Source organism: Leguminivora glycinivorella, chromosome 9 (genome assembly GCF_023078275.1).
Source record: "Leguminivora glycinivorella isolate SPB_JAAS2020 chromosome 9, LegGlyc_1.1, whole genome shotgun sequence".
In the NCBI taxonomy this organism is placed as follows: Eukaryota; Metazoa; Arthropoda; class Insecta; order Lepidoptera; family Tortricidae; genus Leguminivora; species Leguminivora glycinivorella.
Genome location: NC_062979.1, coordinates 15,811,908 through 15,837,531, shown reverse-complemented (window position 1 = coordinate 15,837,531; position 25,624 = coordinate 15,811,908). Strand labels below are relative to the sequence as shown.

Genomic DNA, 25,624 nt, shown 5'->3' with positions numbered 1-25,624 from the left:
ACACAACACTATGAGTAGGGTCTAGTGCTATTTGGCTGCGGTCTTCTGTAAGGCGGAGTGAGAGCGGCGGATTTCTAGAGAGAGGAGTGAGAGCGGCGGATTTCTTTAGTAAGGTACAGCGGGGCAAATCTAGACTAAAAGGCAATTGTAACTAATCCATTTTTTCCATTACTACACTATTTCCATTATTCCATTATTCCCTTTATTCATTTCAGTTCTTAGGCTAGGATTTTTATAATATGACTATAAAAGTAAAATACAAAACCACATACAAAACAATACAAAATATATAAACACATTATAAAAAACCTAACCTAGGGTGCCGCCAGCAGCGGGGCAGGGCCCAAGCTGCCGGTGGTTAGGGCTGCAGAGAGAGGAACCGTCGGACTATACGCGCCGTGTCTAAGATCACCGCCTTCTGCATCTGGCCCTTGATCCAGCCACCCAGCGAGAGTCTCTTAAGATGTTGGTCGAGACTCTTCGGTATGAGACCGTTCGCTGAAACGACTATAGGGACAATGATCGTTGAATCAACATCCCACATGGCGGTTATCTCGTGAGCCAAGTCTAGGTACTTACTGGACTTGTAAAACATGGAAGAAATTGACCAGTTACATTTGCCCCCACTTGAGATTTGCCCCGCTGTACCTTACTTACCCCTATTTTTTTCATGCTTAATAAGTGAGACAGTATAAATTTAAACATTCAAAATAGAGCGCTCGAAATTGGAAAATCAGCCCCTGATTGATCCAATCGCTTTCTCCATACAGTTAGTAGGTATGGCAATTCATTTTAGGATAATTAAAGTTATACGAAATAATAGTATGCAAATTTCAATTATGCAAATTCATTGTTATGCGAAATAAGAATTATGCATTTTTAATATTATGCTTATTCAATGTTATGAACAATTATATTATGCCTAATCTGTTATGCGAATTTAAATTATGCGAATTAATGATAGGCGAAATAGAGGGCACCCCGTACAACGACTCCCGGAATTGAAGCCATACCAAAATTGTATCCCGGAATAATGGGCAAACTAAGGGTTAAGTAAAACAACGGTCATTTCTATAAATTAGAAGTTACGATGCAAAACAGTGTCTTAAATCCATCGTAGAAGACTTATCCTTAAAATAAAATAATTAACACGACTAGAAACTTCGCATTTTTTTTACAATCCTCACTCAAAGTAGGAAACGTCTTAAGTTCCCGTAATATGGGACAGTTACTTTATTTGATTAAATTCGTTTAATAGTTGACATTAAGTCTAAAAAACCGTATAAAAGTATTAACTGCTTTGCAAATTTTGAGATTTCGTACTTTAGAAAAAAAACATTCTCCAGAAAAAAAACTGTTTTTTTTCAAGGTTTTTTTTCATGTTTTTTTTTCAAGCCAGAAAAAAAAAACGTTTTTTTGCAACCCTATCTGCGCCTACTCCGTTCACTTTAGTTACAAATCTTATGACATTTTTGGCTTATAGGTAGGTAATCTAAGTAACAACATTCATGATTCGGAGTTTAAGTACATGTGCTTATACTCCGAATTATTGATTATGTATATCACTTCAATGCGCAATTGAGCATTGGTATGGTACCAAATCTGATAATAATATGACTTTATGTATAACTTTTTGAATAGTGTAAAGTGTTCCAGAAAATGTTTGCAGTCTTTGGTTCTAATACGTTCTACGAAGTAACAGTTAGGGAGCGCTTTCTCTATACAATGAATATAATTTTTCGTAGTGGCACTGTTGTTAAAAATCTAAGTCAACTCCACTTCAGATCAGATAGGTACGTAAAAGAATAATGGATCGTGAAATTGGTGAGAAGTTCGGAGTTCGATTCCCTCGCGATTGTAAAAGTTTGACACAAACTTGAAGGATTTTCCGAATACTGATTGGGTTATTAGCAAAGTTGTACATGAAGCTAATCAAACTTTAATTAATGTGTTTACATGTGAGTAATCTGTTTACTCATGAAATAAAACTATGGAAACGGATTAAATCGCGTATAATGAATTTACAATTCATCCCGACGTTTCGAACACTTTACATCATTCATGGTCAACGGGTGACTGAGGAAAAATTACAACTCCGTAGTTTTATTTCATGAGTAACTATCGCGGTACAACCGAAGACAATAATCTGTTTACTGTTTAGAAATACTGACATTAGCGAAAATACCAACACTTATTAGTATTATTTTTTACCCTCCAATAAGTTGAGTGTGAGCACAAAGAAATAATTATGATATTATTTTTTTGAGGCCATGAAAAGCAGACTGACAGGAACGATACGTATTTTTCATCACACCCGCACTTTAAACGTGCTATTGCGCGCAGGCGGAGCGTGAGTTATAGAAAAATCGGTCTCCCAAGGGAATAATGAAATTTCTTGTACCGTACTTAACTTTTTTACATCTATTTACATATTTTTTACATTGCGAGTGTGATGAAAAACATTGTGTGTAACTCGGGGAGTATGAATATTACAAACTCGAGTCTTTAAATCGCTCCGGCAAGCCGTCGCGATTTAACTTACTCTCGTTAATAATATTCAAACAATGTACTATTTTATAAAGGTTCTTTAAAAAAAAGTGATATTATTTTCTTGATTATGTAGCGTTTTCAAGGTATAATGATAACTAAATATATTATGGGCTGCTTTGCTCTGGGTCGTATCTAGTCTAGCAGGCCTCCACCGCTGATCATCGGCGATTATGGGGACGTTTGAGTCAGGTACGTTTCAGGGTGTTTTTTTTTATTATTAAATCATTTATTTCAGGCAACTTTAGTCCATAGGTACACATATTCACAAATAAAGACAATTACAACGAAAACGTACTTTTCAAATTAAATTAAATTAAATCAAGGTGTGCACTGATTCATCAAATAACTTTAATTAGTATTAGTAATTTTTAGATTGTTTTTTGACCATTTTGTTTGAATTTATTTTCTTTATTTATTTTCCTTCTTAAGTTAGGCTATTTTATAATATGATTATAAAAGTAAAATACAAAACCACTTACAAAACAATACAAAATATATAAACACATTATAAAAAACCTAACCTAGGGTGCCGCCAGCAGCGGGGCAGGGCCCAAGCTGCCGGTGGTTAGGGCTGCAGAGAGAGGAACCGTCGGACTATCCGCGCTGTGTCCAAGATCACCGCCTTCTGCATGTGACCCTTGATCCAGCCTGAATTGATTATTTTTATGGTGAATAACAAAATATTTCAAATATATATATAAACTATATAAACGCTGGGCAAAGGCCTCCCCTTTCTTCCGCCACTCATCCCGATTTGCCGCCTTCCGGCCAGTAGTGCAAAATGCGTCGAGGTCATCCCGCCATCTTTTCTTTGGCCTACCTCTGCCCCGGCTAATAAAAATAAAATATATATATAAACTATTAAACGTCGCTCCATTCTAATAGGATTCTTCATTAGTGAGAAATGCTCATGTTTGCTTCAAACCGCTGGTGCTCGGAATAGCCGACATTCCATGGAGACTGTGTTTACCCTACTTCAGAGTGAAAAACTTTGTGCCTGCAATCATATAAAACACTTTTTAGTAAAAGCTGCAACTTATTAAAAACATATACCTACTTTAGTGAAGATTTTCATATAGGTACCATTATGTCAACAAATTATGCCACTTTTGACACTAATAGGCTAGTTTCCTATACTTAAAAAATAATAATAATGCAGTGCACGAAATAAAGCAACACATAATTAGAAGAGAAATATGGGCAGTAGTTATGTTTAAGCATAATTTATATTTAACTAGCTTTTACCCGCGGCTTCGCCCGCGTAATAAAAGTATTCTTATTGAAACGTTTACAAAAAATAAGATTTTCATTTGGATCTGTAGGTTTCTTTGTAGGTACATCTGTCCGCGATTATTTCGATTAAGGTAAAGCGGGGCAATTCTCGACTGGGGGGGCCATTGTAACTGATCTATTTGCTGTACGGTCAGCCATGAAAGTGGTTTCCCACTTTTCGACTCTATTGATCAAAAAGTGGTAAACCACTTTTTTGGCTGACTGTACCTTACACATATTACTATTGTTTTAAAAGAAATTCTTGCAATGATTGTAGAATTGTTACACAGCGACCACAGCGTAGGTAGTAGGTACGAATATGTATGTATTTTACCTATATAAATATTTATACTGGGGAAACTTCATACAACCCACATAGCCAGTATCTCGACGCTATGGTCGGTAGGGTAAAAAGTACTTCCTTGCATTATCGCTTACAATTTTTTCCATTTTGCTTATACTTATTGCAAACGTAAACATATAAAAGGCAAGCAAGCAACGATCTTCTTACAGCACATTGAATGTAATAGTTATTACGGATGCAGGATACTCGCCGATGCATACTTACTAATCCCTTCCCACTGAGCCACCTGCATTTTACACTGCCTAGATATAGATATCGATTGCCGACCGATTATTCCGACCCCAATCCCTATTCTTATCCCCGTCCCTATCTCTATCCTTGTCCCCGTCCCCGTCCCCGTCCCGTCCCTGCCCCTGTCCCTCCCCTATCCCTATCCCCGTCCCCTATCCCTATCCCTATCCCTATCCGCATCCGCATCCGCATCCCTATATCCCTACCCCTACCCCTTCCCTACCCCTACCCCTACCCCCTACCCCCTACCCCTATCCCTTCCCTATCCCTAACCCTATCCCGTTCCTGTCCCTGACCCTGTCCCTGTCCCTGTCCCTGTCCCTGTCCTTGCCCCTGTCAAATTATCATGCTAGGAGGTGAACTTTGAAAAATCCTTTCTTAGTGCTCCTCTAAGGAACTTCCGTGTCAATTTGAAATCTCTTGAACCAGAAGTAAAGATAAAAACTAAACCTATACTTATGGCTATTTTGGATATTTTAACCCCATTGCACAACAACAGGGGAGAAAATTTCTTTTCCACCTCATTCGATTTTAAATATTTATCGTGATCAGCGACCCGATAAACCATAAAAACGATACCCATATTTTGTTTTTGACTTTACCCCCTTTTCACCCCTTTAGGGGTCAAATTTTCAAAAAACCTGAAACATGTCTTTAGGAATCCTCCTGTGAAGTTTCGAATAAAATAGTCAAACTAAACTTGTTTCCCGATACAAACTCTGAACCCCCATTTCACCCTTTTAAGAGGAGAATTTTGAAAAATCCTTTCTTAGTGCTCCTCTACGCTATATAAGGAACCTATGTGCCAAATTTGAAATCTCTAGGACCAGCGGTTTCGGCTGTGTGTTGATATGTCAGTTAGTCAGTCAGTCAGTTTCTTCTTTTATATATTTTTTGATATTTAAACCCCATTGCACTACAACAGGGGAGAACGTATTTCACTTCCGCCTCGTTAGATTTTAAAAGCGTTGTATTTATCGTGATCAGCGACCCGATTAATCATAAAAACGATACCCATATTGTTTTTTTGACTTTATCACCCCCTTTTCACCCTTTTAGGGATTAAACTTTCAATAATCCTGAAACATGTATTTAGTCTATGTCTTTGGGAATCTTCCTGTGAAGTTTCGAATAAAATAATCAAACTAATCTTGTTTCCACATACAAAATTTGAACCCCCATTTCACCCCCTTAGGAGAGGAATTTTGAAAAATCCTTTCTTAATGCTCCTCTACACTATATGAGGAACATATGTGCCAAATTTGAAATTTCTAGGACCAGCAGTTTCGGCTGTGCGTTGATATGTCAGTCAGTCAGTCAGTCAGTTTCTTCTTTTATATATTTTTTTGATATTTAAACCCCATTGCACCACAACAGGGGAGAAGGTATTTCACTTCCGCCTCGTTAGATTTTAAAAACGTTGTATTTATCATGATCAGCGACCCAATAAACCCTAAAAATGATACCCATATTAGTTTTTTGACTTTACCACCACCTATTCACCCTTTTAGGGGTTAAATTTTCAAAAAACCTGAAACACGTCTTTAGTCATATGTTTTTAGGATCCCTCTTGTGAAGTTTCGAATAAACCAGTGAAACTAACATTGTTTCCCCATACAAACTTTGAACCCCCATTTAACCCCCTTAGGAGGCGAATTTTGAAAAATCCTTTCTTAGTGCTCCTCTACACTATATAAGGAACCTACGTGCCAAATTTAACATCTCTAGGACCAGCGGTTTCGGCTGTGCGTTGATATAAACCCCATTGCACCACAACAGGGGAGAAGGTATTTCACTTCCGCCTCGTTAGATTTTAAAAACGTTGTATTTATCGTGATCAGCGACCCGATAAACCATAAAAACGATACCCATATTGATTTTTTGACTTTATCACCCCCATTTTCACCCTTTTAGGGGTTAAATTTTCAAAAAACCTGAAACACGTATTCAGTCATATGTCTTAAGGAATCTTCCTGTGAAGTTTCGAATAAAATAGTCAAACTAATCTTGTTTCCCCATACAAACTTTGAACCCCCATTTGACCCCCTTAGGAGGTGAATTTTGGAAAATCCTTTCTTAGTGCTCCTCTACACTATATAAGGAACCTACGTGCCAAATTTGAGATCTCTAGGACCAGCGGTTTCGGCTGTGCGTTGATATGTCAGTCAGTCAGTCAGCTTCTTCTTTTATATATTTAGATAAGCCAAAGAGAAAGATATAAAGTAAATGAATTGGCCGTGACGTCACTCCTCAGTATTTCATAGTAATTCCATATTAGCAAATCGTTTTGACAGTTCTTAAAAAGAAGCTGATTTGACTAGTAGGAAACTAGCCTGTTGATCGATGTCATAATTACGGCAGTACCTACCATCTTATTCACATCTAAGATGCATTGTTCGAATGTAACAGTTGCATTGTAAGTTGGTTAGTTAGTTATTTTTTTAACAACTATGGAGGCAAAGATCTTGATTTAATTTTTTTATGGATAGATTGAGATAATGGTTTCAAGCCCAAGTTGGAATCAAGTCAAATCCTGAAGTTTCATTAAATCCCAAGTAAACTGTACTAGGCACGTACTTTTTCCGTATTATGTTGAAGTTGTCTCTCATTACACATTTATTTTTTGATGGAATATAATCAAAACGAGGTGCTGCATTGTAAAGTATACGAGTCTATCTGTACGTCACCTACGTCACAGTGTAATAAAGAGTACTGTCGTACAGTATGGCCACTCCCGCTCCCCGCTGGAAGTGCCGCCCACCCCCGCTCGGTTACTTCACAGATACCGCCTGTCACAAACGCGAACAGTTGACCTGTCATATCTCACTCATATAAGCATGGTACGCGTTCACCTACACGAGCTTAGAATGTGTGCTAGGAACGCGCCTCTTCATATATTTGATCGCCAGTGTCCGAGATGTGCCTACGTTGTTTGTCGTCGTCCGCCATACTGTATTACACTTGTCATACACAATAATCTTTGCAGTTTTATCCTTCCTTAGAAAGGAATTTCCCATCAGAAACAAAATACAGCGCGTAAACCGAATAAGGGCGATAAATGAAACCAGGCATATAATTCAATATTGTTATCATTAATTAAGAGGTGTTTTTGAGTTACTTTTAATTTTCACCCCATAATGAATTTTTGAAAAATTTCCCAGCAGCAATGTACCTACTGTAAATATATCGCATCAAATAACCACGCGTTTAATTTCGAAAAGTAACTTAATTATCAAATACGGGTAAGCAGGCGTACTCTTACGTTACATTAAAGCCTTTGTTCCATTACCGCGGACTAAGCAAACGTAGGATGAAAGATACCTTTTGTCAATAGAAGTTGCGTCTCCGCGATAAATCTTTTAGAATTTGTCGCCTGCCGTCCTCGCGCTGAATTTATTATGACGTGTCAGGTTGCTGTACCCGCTGTTCTAACCGGCGCTATGTGACGCGCTCCTTGCATTCTTTACTAATAGTTCTACGGGGATGCGGGAATATAAAAGTTTTAACTGAAAGATCTTAAAATAAAAGAAGGATGCTTTGAGGCTTGTCTGTTGAATGGTTACGTTTAACCAGGGGCGGCTCACTCTGCGATTCTATCGCCGCGCTACAAGTACATGCTGGCGGCCTAGTCAGGGGTGGCGCGCGTTCTCACGGAACGCACGTTCGCACTTTTTATTGTTACTTTACGTCGCGAGTTTTTATTAAGGTTTATATTCGATGTCGGCGTGTGGAATGGCTAATAATGCTTAGTTAAATGTCATCATGAGTAAATAGATAAATTTTACACATCTACTAATGATTAAATCCCACGAAAAAGTTCAATAAGTCTTGTGATGTTAGGGAATAAACAAAAATATATAAATACTGTATATATAAATACCTAGAAAGTTCCTAAGACTTAAAATATGATATAGTATAACATTTTATCTGAGCATTAATTCGTTTTAATCTATAGGCAACCCTATCGACCGACGCTGCGCTCGTGCGGCTCGTTTCTTTGTTAGAATTTTGTAGGCATTTATAAAGGCGGCATTTCGTGAACATCAAAGCAGTGGGCCTTCTGTACTTGTACTATTATATATTCTGTGGTTTAACAGACAAGATTCAAAACATCCTCCATTCAAGCCGTATCGTTATCGTTAATAAATGACCAGTCTATTTATGTCTTTTTTGAGACCGTTGTCCTAGGTTTAATTTTAATATGAAAGAACATGACAACAGTGACATTAGTGAGCTAAATTGACCGGACAGAATAGAAAAACAGCTAACATTTTCATAATATTTTTAGATTAACTAGTTTCTGCTCACAACTCCATCGGCATAAAATTATGCTTTTTGTAACAAAGATTATTTATCCAGCACCTATTGTGCCCAAGCATTAAATAATAATATATTGTATGAGTAGGTATCAAGTTTCATATCAATTGGATCAGCGGTCGGTATACGCGTGAAGATATCACACAGGACACCGAACAGAAGAAACTGGCTGTTTAAAAAAACTTTGATATATTTATAACAGGCTTAATTAAATTTTTCTATTACTCGTTGACTTTAATCTGTCAATTAGGACACCACAGACTAAACTATAAGTGCTGACTTTTCAGTGTTAGATAGTCTTTGACACTTAGTCAGTTCAATTTTAGTTAACTGTAATAATTTCATACATATATAAGTTCTTTACTAATTTGCGATACCTGGCAAATTTTTCTGCACCTGAAACACGTTTTTTTTTTCATCTATCGCGTTATCGACCAATCAGAGACGGTTATTACAAACAATTGGTAATTCGATGTCGATACAACGGTGAACGACGCTATTAGCATTAATTTTAACTTGAAAAATGATATTTTTCGTCCATTGATGATGAAGATGATGACTCATAGAAAAAGTATTGTATACAATAGTGATATAATCGACCAATCAGAAGTTATTTTCACTCTCGTACTTGAAAAATGATATTTTTCGTCCATTATTAGGCCACTCAGCAAGCTTCGTGGCCTAAACATGCAAGCTTCGTGGCCTAAACATGATACTCGACTGAAGAGCTTTGCTATTAATACATGGATCAAAGCCACGAATAATGTATTAGGCGGAATCTACACACAGTCATGTCACATTCAATTGACATATAAATACAAATACAAATACATCTCTCGCGTTAATAAAAGTCCGTACTTATGTGGCGGCACCACTTTATAAAGCTTTTTGCAGGAGTTTTTTGCATTACTTGCTATTTGATTTGAATCGTACTTACCTCACAATGAAAAACTTTTTTACTTTATATTTTCTTAAACAGTACACAAACGTTGCATCTCAAAACTAAAGTAGTTTGAAACTTTAAATCTAATCCACTCGAAAAATACTTTTAACCTGGATAGCTTTTTGGTAAAGGAGAATTGCTAAAATGTTTACGTGGAGGAATGCGCATCGATTTTGAGGTTTTCTCGGTTGCTCGAACTTTGTCAAGTGGTTTAGTTTTACTTTTTTATATTTGGGAGGAACGATTTCCGACGTTGCCAAACTATAATACTCGTTATCAGTTTTGTTGAGAGTACCTTTAATGTTCAAGTTTGTTGAGGTAAAATAGGTAACATTTATTTTATTGTAACAAGGTAAGTAAGTAAGGCCCCCCACATCTAGCGTCTTGCGAGTGTAGCGTCGGGCCAACTGTATGGAAATAGACTTCGCTATACAGTTGGCCCGACGCTACACTCGCAAGACGCTAGATGTGGGGGGACCCTAATTCCGAATGACAGAAATGCTCGGGTAATTTCGAAAGCCCGGAATCTTGATATTTATGATGGAAATAATTGTGATTATGCATGGTATGTCAATATCCCTGGACAGGCTGTAGTAGGCTTGTGTCGTTCACGAACTATGAACTGTTAGGAATAAAATCCCATCAATGACCGAAATGAACTGAATCTTTCCGTGGTCTGAGAATCGGTCTTTGCTCATTTAGTTCAGTATAGGATCGGCGAGCGCGAGCGGTTTGGATCGAGAACGAATGTGTGACTGCGCCGACCGAGAGCGAGAGCTACTTAGCAGAGCAACAAAAAAAGTCAAGTTTTCATATTAAACTTCGGTTACTTACAACCTTTCGGCCCGGAATGTTACTATCTGTGGACTAATCGTATAATTTTGACACTATTCGGTCCCATTCGTTCTGATCTTTCCGACCGCAGTGATCGCTGGTCTGCCTGAACTAAATGAGCAAAAGACCTAAAAGAGCGAACTAGTTCATGGGAGCGATTGAACGAGATCGGAGCGCTCCGATCAACGAACGAAACGGCACAAGCCTAGGCTGTAGCTACATTCTACTAAGATGCTATTGCTGGAACAGTTTCCAGCGATTAACAACATGCGAAACCATTTGCTCCCTACGTTTATTGGGTACCCCCAAAAAAGGTAATACTGTCATGTCATCTTAAATTGAAAATCATACTGATATAAAATACTCGTATAAAACTATAATATTTTCGTTAAACCAGGCTGTACCCTTATTACACGAAACGACATTTGAGATTGCCTGGGTGAAGTACAGTCGATTGACTAGGGGTTGCCAAATGTGGGACGTTTCGTGACTCGCATTTGGTTTGGAAGATAAATACTCACCTTATATAATGAATTAGTTAATTCCGATAGGCTTTATTCAATCTTGATTCAGGTCTAAAACAATATTTTACTTTCAAACATTGGCACAGAATAATCCTTAATTTAATTTTGTTAGAAATAATGCTAAAATTTTCATAGTAGCTGTGTTTCGATTATCTAGCGTCAACGATTGTTATTCGGCTGGGCCGCCAGGGGCATCAGGAAAGAATAGGCGATTTCCAGCATTTCTCAGGTCTCGACGATAGGCTCAAACAGCGCCGGCCCGTGCACTCGATCAGGGTAGAGCGAGTTTGAGTTTCGGCGCCCTTGGGAAGAAGTCATACGATGTAGATAAAAATACCGCGAGCGTAGCGAGCGAAATTTTTTTCATAGTAATGCCGTAGTTTGAAGATTAACGCAATACAGAATTATGGATTTCATTCATCATACAGAGTACGAAAGGGACAAGAGTTGAACTTTCTCAGTCGCAGACTTGAAATGAAAACGCGAGCGCTGTAAGCGCGGAATTTTCCCTAAGCAAGTAAAAGAGAACTGATGTAAATAGTAAGCGCGAGCGAAGCGAGCGCGATTTTTTTTTCCTGTTGACGCAATTCTCAACCCGCTAGCGGGGAAGCAGCGAGCGTTCAAGCTTTGATCAACTGCAGAACTGCAGTCTTTGGCATATTTTGGGTTATTTTGACTTCACAGGGCGCCTATTTTCCCGACTTTTAGGCCTTATATTTCGCCATCACTATTATTTTTATAATACTAAGAATTAGAAGACATTAACTGTGAACTCGATCGTCACCGTCCCTGCACCCATTTCGGTATTTTGCCACTAAATACCCTTCGGGATCTTAGTCCTTTGAAGTTCGCTCAACATCTCCTGTGACTCACAAAATTGCGCCTCTCTGAGACGTTTCGCGCCTTTGGCTTTATGAGGAACTCCGCTTTGGACTATCAGATAGACTCATATTTTTTCATTTGGATAACGACGTAACTTTGTCGTTGGGCCGCACAACAATGTGGTTCGTCAAGGGCTAGAATCCTCCTTTTACGGCGCCCTAGCAACAAAGCCCTTATGAATGTTGGTATATGTTGGCAATGTGGTACAACTTTCCACTTAATCTGAATTACAAATCTAGATTTTAATAGCTGGATTAATTCCCGACTCCTCTCGCCATTTTGTGATATGTGCACGCCCACGCTATGTATTTTTTTGTATGGATTTTTCCACATTCTCGATTTTGGCGCCCCTTTACCATGTGGCGCCTAGAGCGGCCGCTCCACTCGCTCTACCCTTAATCCGGCCCTGGGCTCAAAGACCTGAAAACACGCCAGCTTGTTAGGTACTCGTCCCATGGCCGCATAATGCGAGGAGTACTCCTCGTAGCCAACGTGATCCCAGCTTCGAGCTCACGAGCACCATATTATCTGGGTAGCAGTCGAAGTAGTCGCCATGATCATAATCGGCCAGAAGGCAATATAGCAATGATAATATTTTAGAGATCTGCTTACATTGTTGAGTAATCAGTCTACTCTCAAACTTTGTGTCTAATTGGCCTTCGCCTTTGTCTTTTTGTAAGTAATCATGTGGTGGGCGTCTTAACGGTGATATCAATTCCATTCAATACAAGTTTTACGCTGAATAGGGACAATTCCTGAATAGGGAATCCAACAAAGGAACATTAACTATTCTGTTCACTTAAATTACTCATTAATTTGATTCTGTATGAATGAGCGAAATTGAGGTTCAAAAGGGGTATGAATTTTGGTCGAGCTTCCGAGATATCAAGTTTAGAGTGATTAGAACTACTGAATATGCCTCGGCAAGGGTATTACTTCAGTTCCTATAACTCAACGCAGGCTATTTATAGTAGGTACATTACGATACAAGTGTGGAAAAGAGGAAATTCAAAACGAGTAGCGATATATTATATAAATCATGGCCGAAAGCCGAATTTTAAATCGCCACGAGTTACGAATTCCTTCTTCGCACAGTACACATATAATTCTGGCCTTTTGAAGTTTAGACATTACAAGAAATGTAAGTACTTGGCGAACTAGTGCGGAAAAAACACGATGCTACTTACATAATTATGTTGGCAACGATTTTGTTAGCTTCGCCTGCGCCAGTATTAAGTAATTTCATAGAAGTTTGACGTTTACAATTTGCATCGGCGAGGCTGTCAATATCATTGCCAAGTTAGCTTGGTATTTATTCTATTCGAGTCTCCTTCGCTCTGTGAAAAAAAAAATATACACGTACATATTCCTAATACGGAGTATGTTGCGCCTTCTAACGTCCGACATGTTATGCATAAGGTGAGGGATTATTAATTCATATTCAGAAACATTGGTGAAGTTTCAATGCCACGTATATGACGTAATTCAAACTTTGCGAGTCGCAAATAAGTATGCAATTTTCAATTAATAAAACAATTTATTGCACGAAGCGAGCATATAATACAGGTACAATACAAAGATCATGTACAAAAAAAAACTTTATTGACGAATTGGCGAACTTTTTACTCAAGAGATGCCGTTAATAATTTTTCCCCTCACTAGCTCGGAAACACGTGTTTTGTCCTTTAATACTAGCGGGTAAAAACGCATTTTATCCACTAGTGGGTAAAGTAATTTGACCTTGAATAAAGTAAAATTAACTGCTTTAAAATTGATAAAAGTAGGTGAATCTAGTAATAAAGATGATTTACCACCTGTGGAACTACTGAAAGCAGTGATAAACGCATTTTTTGCGTTGTAGTTTCCTCGCTACAGTGAGGGGAAAAGTTTTGTGTTACACTCGGGTGCAACTGTATTTTACTTCTCGTGTGTTAAAAAACTCGCATGTTCAGGATTCTATTCTTGAACCACTCGCTTCGCTCGTGGTTCAACTATAGAATCCTTTCACTTGCTCGTTTTTCAATTCCACACTCGGCGTTAAAATACAACTTTGCCCCCTTGTATAACAAATAACTAATACTAAATAGGCTAAGGATTTCACTGCGTCGTTCCTCCCATTGGTATCGTAGAAGTCCACTTTGAGATCAGAGTTCAATAACCATGATCTCAAAGTTTCAAGCACCTGCGATATCAAAATTTCGGTTTCTGCTAAGAGCGGTACTGAAACTTGAGCTGTTTAAAAGGGTGGGTGGTGTGTATATAATAATAATTATGTACGTATATGTATATGTATGTTTAATAATACTAAAGAAATATATTATTTACGAGTACCTATAATTATATAAAGTTCTAATTTAAGTTAAATTTAGACTGAGAAGTATAAAATTACAAAAGTAGACTATTGTAAGGGCAAAAGTCGATATTCGGACCGAACCATAATACGTCCATTAGATAGGTAATAACCCAGGTAGAATGAAAGAGACAACATAAATATGTATAAAGTATGAATGTGCGAGTGAGACATAGATAATGAAATAATTTAAGACGCGTTCATTGTACATATTTTTGCCAAACCTAATTTTCATTGAACTACAACAAATTGTTATAATACCCGTGCACCGTGTAGGGTTTCCACAACATATTTTTACAGATTTCTCACATAATACCAAATCGTTAAAGTTTCTACAAAATGGTGTAAACAAGAACATTTGCCTGTATCAATGGTGGAAGTGTTGTTTATTTTGACAAACAGATTTATTTTACTAGGTAACTCAGACATTCCAAATATTATACACGTTAAACTTTCGGGAGACATATTCAAATAATTAATGAATCTACGGGTTGTACTCACGTTATTATATCGCTATTTGCAAATTGGCCCGAAACATGTCGCAGCAATAGCGATATAATAACGTGACGTGAGTACAACCGTAGATTCATTAATTATTCCAAATATTGTTTTTTATTTAAAGCTACCTATGAGATTCACGTTTAGTTTCACAACTAACCTAACCACAAAATTAAAATTTTGAAAAAACCCCTGACTGCGACATAGTAGACCGATTTTCATGAAACATGGCTAAGAACACTCCCGACTAACTCAGCTTTCAGACAAAAAAAAACTAAATCTAGGTTCATCCGTTCGGGAGCTACGATGCCACAGACAGACACACACACACAGACAGACAGACAGACAGACAGACAGACAGAGACAGACAGACGGACAGACAGACAGACAGACACACACGTCAAACTTATAACACCCCTTCGTTTTTGCGTCGGGGGTTAAAAATGGACGTAGAACGAAATTTTTAAATGTTTTTTTACACAAAATTAATTTCCAGAAATTAAAAAGAGTTCAATAACAAACTACTCCTTTTTACTATGGCAAAAAAATATACCTAAAATGATTTTAGAGCAACAAAGATCCGTACCAAAATTGCTCAAGAATGTAGATTTAGGTCCAGTCTGTCAATACAGTTAATCAAATATAAACAAAGAATTGAGAGCTGCTGGTTTAATATTACTTAGATATCAAATTTTAATATTAAAGCCTAAACAATTATTAGCGTGGCCTATTTCTCACCATTGTCGCCGACTGTGACACTTCATCGTACATGTCTAACAAGGCTGAGTACCAATGTTACTGATCCTTCTTCTTCTTTCTTTGCCATGCTCTAATGGACGTGGCGACCACTATTCTTTGCCATTCTGCTTTCAAAAAACTTGCCAGTGTGACTGAGGTATTCATTGGTATATTTTTTTATTGTTGTATTTTTAATGTTGTTCTCTAAGTGATCCTCCTCTATTTGCCCCTTCCCCTCCTGCACTCACAGTTTTTCTCTCAATATTAATCGTAGTATGTTTAAATTTAATATATTTGACTCTAAGTGCCACTTGCACCAACGAAAATAGAGGGTTAACCCGAGGATTAACCCACCATTTTATATGGAATTTGACAGTTGACAGCCCACTAACCCTGAGTTAAGTGGTTGGTGCAAGTGGGCCTAAATGTGTGTGTACTTATCAGTTATAGCGAAAACAGCAAAATAGTTACAAAATTGTCATTTTCAAGTGTAAATGTCACAGTGGTGAAACAATAGACTAACCACATATGCCTATACCTTCTTGAGATACTCCAGAGCTACGTTAGTTAGTTTGTCTATACCGTTAATCAAGTAGCAATAAAAATTGAAAGCAGCGGGGTCATAATTATGTACTTATCAATTTTGTTATTTAAGCGTAAATAATTATTACCAGAAGGTTAAAAGAATCTGATGACCCTCGTAAACGACGAAAGTTTTGCCAATAGCGGCTATTTAGTACAATTTAGTGCCGACTTTCCGAAAAAGTTTAGAAAGACCCATGCTTTGGCCGAAATTAATGTCTCAAACCGACTGGCCAGAAAATTCTATTAAATTAATGACTGATGAACTTGAAAGTTTGTATGATTGATTATTCGTGTCTCTTGAGGAAACGGCGGTTCGGCAAAATTCTTAGGTCAATTTGACATAAAACGAGGGATCTACACATGTAATAAATAAACGCCGGAAATTAAAAACTTACGTACCGTCCGTCAGCAATTCCCGTCAACTTTGTACAATGCCACGTCAGCAAATTTTAATTGATCCTATTTTGTTACCAACATTTAGTAATATAATTCGACTTTCGTAAGATATATACAGGATAATTGTTATAATTAAGAAAATATAGATACTAGAGAACCTTAATGACGAAATTAAACTTAATAAAATCTCAATTAACCAACAAAATCTTGGTAACAAAATAGGAATTAATAAAAACAAATTTAACTTTTTCCTTAATTATTGTACAAAGTTGACGGGAATTGCTGCCGTACAAGTAAACCTCCATAATTTTCGTAATAATTTTGCGCGACCCAGTAAATCTCTAAAAGTTTTTTGTATGAAATTTTATTAAAGTGTGAGTAAAATGAACTTTAAACTAAATTAAATAACTTTAATACTTAATTTCCAAAATAAGATTAAGTACGTATAACTCATATCAGCATCACATTTGAGTAAAAACTTACCTATGCAAAACTTGCCAAAGTCTCGATACACTGCGAAAATCGCGAGTTCGCGTCACGGTAACGCGTGCGTCCCAGTCGGCGTCGGGACGACACTGGTTGATAAAACCACTGATAGCAGCCGGCTTCTATTTTCAAATCCAATTCGGAACCCGCATACCATGAACTCGGGAGGCGTAGTAATTAAGTGAGCGCTTATACTGGTTCAGATGATAGGCTTTTGATTATCATGCTCAAGAAAATGAAGCTTTCAGCGTATTCCTATCGCTTTTCAGCGCAGAAGCAATAAACATAGACCGTTCCCACTTATACATTTTTCTCCTTTCTTAGCAGTAAGGTTCAAGTAACATATCTGCCTAATACCTATATTTATGTTTTTATTTGTTTCTTTTACAGATAGCCTCTTTTACCTGCCGAGAGGTCTTTCTGTAAGTACATCTTTATAAAGTTGCTTGCTGTCATTCAAAAACATTTATTCATTTTATCTGGAATCTGCGTTAGCAGAAGAGCGTCTAAGTGATAAGAATAACGTACTTGTGTCGTTCGTACAATTTTTTTTGGCGCGGGCGATGGCATCGTAATTAATTTTAAATATTGTGATAAATAAAAGAATTAATATTGTCAAGGAAATAGATAATATAATATGTACTACAATAAATACATTATGGCCGTCGTTATTCGAATGTTACATCAAGATAGCTTTATGCATGAGCTGCCAATATTGTGCATCTTGGCTCCTATGCTGCTGCCAAGCCTTTGGCATGTGTCATTACTGATCCAATTATTTGGTTCAATATGTAGGTTACATGTTAGAGCCATCTTGTTAATCGTATCAAGTACCTAATACATATAGATAGTCTAGCAAATCTTGTCTCTAAACAAAGGCGCGAAAATCAAATTTTCTTCACATTTTACAAATTTCCCATTTCTAGTGCTAGAGTTGCTTGACAGTCTATTATGATTCCAAGCCATAACTGATGTATTCTGTGCGATTCTTTTGACGTAGGCAAGATTTTCAAATTTCTCTTATCTTACGGATTTTAGTCATTACACTCATTACTAATAACTTGACAGCATCTACAAACAGAGGTTTGAAATCGTATCTTTATTTATTTTTAAAAAGTAGGTCCTTCTTAATTTTCCGTATTCCTCGTATTGTTTTCTGAGACGAGGTGTTCAATAATTTTTTTTTTTGTATTATACCTTTTCAGTTGCAATTAAGACGATTAAGTTTGGTTTTAGTCGCTTATTTAATCCCGAGATCTGGCGAATATACAAAATATGCCATTAGTCTCAGAGAAGAAACCAAATTTTATTAGGCTTTGTCCACTTTCCTCAGTTTATTTTAACCGTTTGGGCACTGGTGTCACTGTTTGGTCACTTTTTTTAGTTAGACGTTTGACCACGATCACACCTGATGGTAAGTGATGATGCGGTCTACGGTGGAGCAACTATGAGATACCTATTTACTCTTGCCTTAAAGAGACCTGGATTGTACTCATGTGGAAACACAGACTCAGGCAGGGCATTCCACTCCTATCGCTGGTTAGTCATACTATCAGCCGGAGGTAAAAGTCCCGTTTTACTCTTGTTGACCAATATGTGTAAGGACACGCTTAATATTCGCGGAGCGTAATGGCGATGGCGTGGCTCGATCACCCGCGTTGCCTCATCAGGGACCACTGTTCAGTTTTGTCGCTTACCGACCAAGTGTTGTGACTTGAGAATACAAAAAACACAAATACTTTAAATAGTAGTACTATTTATTGCACACCTCACATAGTTCAATCATACATTCACGTAGTTTAATTGTTTGTACAGTAATTAAAAAAAAAAATGACTTACTTTGATGGTGGCAGTACTGGCAGTGCATCCAAGGTTATGTGAAATGACACGTCCTTGCGTGATCCATTGACTAAAACTTTTCCATGTTTAGTGGTTTATTATTTTTTATGTGATAAGATAACCAATATCTGCTGTACCTAACTATGCTCCTACTGTTTTATACTAGAATACGCAGATTTCGCTTCTTGTAGTTATATGGTACAACTGATCCTCCCTTAGTAACGAAAATTCAGCAGCAGGCCCGTGTGAGAATACGCGAAGATCATTTGTCAATAATGCAAAGTGTCATTATGTATTGTAAACGTTGCCTATGTATCCGATACCACCCATCATCATCATCCTCCTTGCGTTATCCCGGCGTCACAGCTCATGGGAGCCTGGGGTCCGCTTTGACAACTAATCCCAAGATTTGGCGTAGGCACTAGTTTTACGAAAGCGACTGCCATCTGACCTTCCAACCGGAAAGGTAACTAGACCTTATTGGAATTAGTCCGGTTTACTCACGATGTTTTCCTTCACCGAAAAGCGACTGGCAAATATCAAATGACATTTCACACATAAGTTCCGAACAAACTTATTATTACGAGCCGGGGTTTGAACAACGTTTCGATACGAGTGTTTTCAGTAAAACGTCCCACTTTGTCGGTTACCATTAAGGCGAGATTTATTTGTATTGTATTGTAGCAATCGACAAAATGGGACGTTTTCCCGTGCACACTCAAATATTTTCATGAGACGACACTCTTCTAAAGCTATACGAATAACAGCCATGCTCAACAGCACATTAGGCACATAAGTACATCTTACTCTCATAATACATTCAGAAGATTGATATTGGGTACCAGATCTGGCACATCTGGGTACCGAGAATCCTAATTATGATACAGTTTAGGTTAGATCATTAGATGATCAAGGTGGTACTTAGGTATTTGGATTGCGATTGCAGAAATGTTGGTGCAAGATTATGTTTATTTTAAGCCAATAATAACTTTAAGCCAAACATATAAAATGTTGTATTGTGGATACGAATAAAGTTATTTTTTTCTCTAGATTCTATAATGACTTCCTTCAATTTGATCTAGTTTAGCACATTTTATTAGTAAACAAAGATATTTGTGGTCTAAATGGTAAAATGCACGGCATATATGTGTAAAGCCAGGCCATTCAAGTGAAAACAGGTGTTACTAAAGTTTTAAAAGCGTCGTCTGATCTAAATAAATTTTGGCACGTGTACCTTAAACCTTATATATTTGAAGCCAATTGGTTCATAATTGCATTAGAATTATATGTTTAGCTTAAGTGCTAAAATAATTAACATTTTCAAGGGGCTACCTTGTGATTTTTTTGACGAGTAAAATTATGATCAAGTGACAAAATTACATAACAAAAAAAAAAGAAAATGTTGAAAACCTAACTATTTATAATCCTTCCAAGTAATATTTCAATTATGATGAAATATTCTTCCTGAAAACACTGCACCTTAAATATTATTCAGTAAGCGACTTTAAACAGGGATTCTCAAAACTAAACTAAAGCTCAGCTGATATTTCCCGAAAATTTGGGAGGCATCCTCCCGAATCAGTAACCATAAGCTAACCTTCAGAGACCCTAAAGGCACAGGTAAATAATGCATAAGCCGGCATAAATCAGAAGAGGTAATGGACGTTAACAGAACGAAACGACGCGTTTAATCCAATCTGCCACGAGTAATTTGCAGCTGGCTTAATCGGGGCCTATATTATCGGTGCAGAGTACATTTTTATTTATGAAATAGACCGGTGCCGTGATCCATTTACTGGAACTTAAGCGTTGGTCGTAAATTCTCCTCTACAAGTCGCAATTATCAACCGATTATGTGAGCAGATCCCATGATGGTTATTGGTCAATCGCGATTTCAAAAATTCTATATAATTCTATATGAATTTAAGGATGAATGTGCCAATGACACTCTATTGTCTATTGATCTGCTTATCTGTTATACTTTAAGGGCAACTTTAAGTCAGAAAAATTATGATTATAATATAATTTTGTAGATGTTTATGTAACCCGTAAAACTAAGTACAAAGCTTACGTACAATCGTACACAGTAAAAAAATGCGGCATCGTGACTGATATTCTGGTAAGGGTGGTCCTTTATAATGATCCCCATTTTTTTTATTTAACCAAATTACTGAATACTATAATTAATGAGATCAAAGCCCACCGGAAGCAAGAAATTAAATTTACTGCTGCATTATCCTCCTGTAGTCATACCATAATGTTCCAATTAAGGGATCATCGCAGCCTCATGGCGATCAAATTTAGGTGGGCAAAATGTACCAACCCTGGCCGTTTTGTTATTAAAAATATGTCTTTCCCATCACGGAACAATGGTGTTCCGGACCTTTGGGAGGCGTGCGCGGGGCCGAAGCCAACGCGTAGAGGCCCTTTTGACACTCAGCCCGTATCATGGGACACACGCAGAGGCAGCACCCGCCAGGGTATAAGGACTATTTGAGAGTTAATGGAATCTAAAATGAACTGGGCTATTTTGATGAAAGTGATGGACTAAATACTGGGCCTATTTTATTTCCGGAAGACGGTGACTTCAGAAATATAAACACGCATAAGCTAAATACCTACTTTTAACTTTAGTGGAATATTAAAAGGTAAATATGTTTTCCTATAAATTACCCTGTCTTATATCAAGATACTGGCGTTATGTAGTTAAGAAAGGCAGTAAGTACACTTTAGTGCTTGACAAGAATTTGGCAGGACCTTATCTCTGACCACGACCCGACTGTTTGCCAAAAACAATGAGCGGTAGAATAGAGACTAGCAATTGCTATTTATTATAGCTTTATCTTCACCATTAACCATTGAGGAAGCTTATAATTTGGATTTTAAGTATCGATCAGGTTATTTTTATCATAAATGTTGCATTGGTGGTGGAAAGTTATTCCAGCAATTTGTAACAGCGTAATAGAAGCTATTATAGGTAGACCCAGGTATAATTATTAATTTGACATCCGACTACTATTCATTTTCTATCTCAAAAGAAATATGTTTTTCAATAACTAAATCCGAAGAAGAATTCGAACCATTTCTACTAGGAAAAACGTACCTATCTTAATAACAGTCTGGAAAGTTTAGTCAATTGTTTCAATATAACGTAATAACAATTTACATAATTTTTTGAATAACCAATTATTGACTATACTAGAAATAATTAAAAAGGCATCCAAAATTGGTAGATATTACCTACCCCAAAAGTCCCGACTTGATATTTACCAGAAAACAATGGAGTAGAATGGGAGACAATAAAAACGAAGAAAAAAGTAAGAGGGTTAAATAAGTGGGTTCTAAAATGATATTATGGGCTTTTTATGGCGTGATTAAAGTGTTTTAAAATACAGTCTTTTCCATTAATGTGTCTTTAACAAAAGGGTATTTGTATAGCCAACTTTATATCCCCAAGAGAAATCGATTTGTTCAGTGTCCAAATATTGAAATCCAATTCGGTAAAGCCCTAGATCCTAGGATCCAGTTCAGTGGATCATACGATTTCAACCAGATGTGAATTAAAATTAATTTCAATTACATATTTCAGTTTGTCCTTTTTATTTCACGAGTGAACGCCATCACACAACGATAGTTAATTTATAATGTGTCCCATATGATAGCCGCTCTGCCGCCAAGCAATTACAGATCGTCATTGAAATGACGCGCATGGGTACTTGTCAAGTGTTACCTTTATAATTACGTATACATTTATACCAAGTCATGCGTCTTCGCGAATAACACGATCTACATATGCGAGTAACACATTCAACGCCAGTTTTCCATATACATATCCCGCTGGTTCACTATTTTATTCTATACATTTTCACTATCAGCATTTCATTCAATTTGCCCGGCGTCAGTTAATTCTATTTGGGCGTACTCATCCCACTCCCACCCGCTCTTCGACGTAAGGTACAGCGCGGCAAATCTCAACTGGGTGGCAAATGTAACTGGTAAATTTTTGCCAAGTTTTACAATGTTTGCATTATTAAATAGAGTGTCCACCGCTTATATACAGAGTGTAACAAAAATGGTGGTGATCCTTTTAAGGGCGTACTCAGTATCGTATTCTTATCAAGAAAAAGTAGAAGAAATTTTTTTTTGCGAAAAAAAATTTTTATCCTACTTTTTCCTGATGAGAATACGATACTGAATACGCCCTTAAACGGATCACCACCATTTTTGTTACACCCTGTATGGTAGGCGTGTTCAGTGGATACATGTAGAACTCAACATCATAGTGTAATAATGGAAAAAATGGGTTAGTTACAATTGCCCCCAGTCGAGATTTGCCCCGTTGTACCTTACCTACTCGTAGATATGTCGGCAGCTGTTCGTTATATCAGGCACATTGTAGGCATATTGAGAAACACAGGTGAGAAGTGATAAAATAATTTTCTCGTTCCTTGAGTCGCCATCTCGGGTAGCTGCAGGGTTAGCACATGATTGCCGCGAGAGTATGTCGCCGCGAGATAGACTATCCGTGTGTGATATATCTGAGGTTACTCAGCAAACCTCTATGTTGTCGAATGTCGACAGAGATGGGAATGCATTTACACACGATATATGGTATGGAACTCGAATCTCCTTTCCCGTCTCCTGAAGAGAGGGGAGGATACTTTGCCCTACTCACTAACTAACCCACTCTGGCGTTTCTCCCTCATTGCCGTTCGTGAGCGCGCATTGGGTCGTGGTCATTTCACCATGGCATCTTACCTGCTTGTCTATGTATGTCTATAATACAATGGTTTATGACTGTCGTCAAAAGATTGACAGTTACTTTACACTATGCCGGATCTTACGATATACTGCCAACAGATATGCTCGAATCCAATAATCTAATGTCACTTACGCCTTTCTTAGTTTAAGCGGGTGCCCAGCTGCACAAAACTATCTGAGAGCTGCGGATAATGAACGGTACGTTAAATAAATACAACTCTTTTAGTTATGTTATCATTCCTAGAGCAAGCGGTTTAATCGTCCATTATAACATCGCTGATCCATTATATAATCGTTGTGTACCTATATTTGAGCTTTGTTTTCAAAATGTCTCGTTTAAAAAATTGGACTTAACTTAATTTACCTTAGGGAAAGGTTGCGAAAATTGGACCGGCGCTTTAATTGGACCACTTAAATATTTCAAAATCAAAGCGTTAATCGTAGCGTACGTAATCGAGGTGCGACTGAGGTTACAGTTACCAGTCGCGCCTCGCTTCCCGGAGAAGAGTGACACGTCCAAATGTGTTTCGAGCGCTCTGTTGAAGTTAAACTACGCGAAGGAATAAAATCACATGAGTATAATTACATTTGCAATTGAATTTATATGTTGACATAATGCTTATACATTTATTAATGAGCAACAACAGTTTGCAGTCATTTGTTTTCTCTATTTTTTAATATTTTTATTTGTGATTTGATAGGTACCTAGTTGCTATATATCAATGGACCACCTGTGGGTTCTATCATCGGACCGGTCCAAAAATGACAACTGTTTTTTTAGAATTTGTAATACGTCACCCGTGCGCAAATGAAAGAAGTCCTAATTTTTATTCTAGTCCATATGAAAAGAATATTTTTTTAAATTGAATAATTTGAATTAAAAACGTTATATTATTTGTCGATTTCTTCGATAAGTTCTTTGATCGGACCATTGTTCTAAATTTCTTAAGTCCATTGATGGATGGACGATTTTTTGGTCCAATGAAGACGACTCTGATCCAACGAAAATAGCCTATGAGAACCTTTTCACGGTTTTTCTCTAAATTTATTTTCTTTTTTATTGTGAATAAGGTAATTCATAAGTTTTATTTTTGACATAAAATGAGCAGCAAAGTTAAGTGGTCCAATGATCGCAACCTTCCCCTAATAACAAAATTCATAATGTAAATCCATCATGTAGGTACAACGTACAACTCATGGAGTGGTTCAAATAGAAAAAAAAAAACTTTACACTGGTCTGCTGGGCAAATCGACTCACAGACAACTACAATACACTGCCTGAAACGGAAGTAACTGTGTAGCTAGGAACAATATTTGGCACGTGCTAATGGAATATTTTTCTACGGTATACGGTCTGATTCTAACATAGAAATAATTCTAAACATGAAATTAACCGGATGTGTCCGAGTCAAAAGCGGTGCTCATTTCATTGCATCAACGTCACTTGACAGCGATATTTCCAATCTTTTTTGAGATAATTTTTGAATTCGAATCCGATAATCTCCGGTACTTTTTAACGTTTTGCTTGAGAAGTTTCGATAACGGTATCTTACTCGATTAATAACATAAGGACTCTCTTTGACTGACCCATTTCTGTAGTCTCTCCACACCACAATCCTGGTTTTGAAGTCTATAAGTACTTAGCTTTAGGGTCAAAATTGATGGTTTGTGGGTGGCTTTATGCCTATGATCTTATTTTTTTTGTTACCTATTTAAAAAAAATCCCATTCGGTTGCTATTTCTTTTGTGGGTGTTTGCCTGTTCAGTAAATTATTTGTTTGAGTTACTGTACCCCAGCCTCAGGTTGGAGATCCTCTCGTCACTCAATTACGGTAATTAATGGCGTTGCCTGCCACGAACGGTTTTCCCCGTTTATTTATCAACCGCTTCATTTAATTTTATACATAGGTACTATGCTAGATTGCAGTTAATATATTACGCAAACGGATAATTTATGCAATTTAAGGGCAAGCAAATTACATGATAAAAGTGATGATAGTGAGCTTAAAGTTCGTGACGGAAATGATGATATGAGCCTTTTAGAAGGAGGATTT

General features: G+C 37.3%; 1 protein-coding gene across 1 annotated transcript in view; it reads right to left on the bottom strand.

Annotated features, from left to right (window-relative positions):
- LOC125229307 (monocarboxylate transporter 10-like) overlaps positions 1 to 17,042 on the bottom strand; it is a 276,054-nt gene extending 259,012 nt beyond the window's left edge. The window contains exon 1 of the mRNA XM_048134109.1: positions 16,968 to 17,042. The gene's annotated coding sequence lies outside the window, so the exon portion shown is untranslated. The remainder of the gene's footprint in view (positions 1 to 16,967) is intronic.
- Positions 17,043 to 25,624: the final 8,582 nt, after the last annotated feature.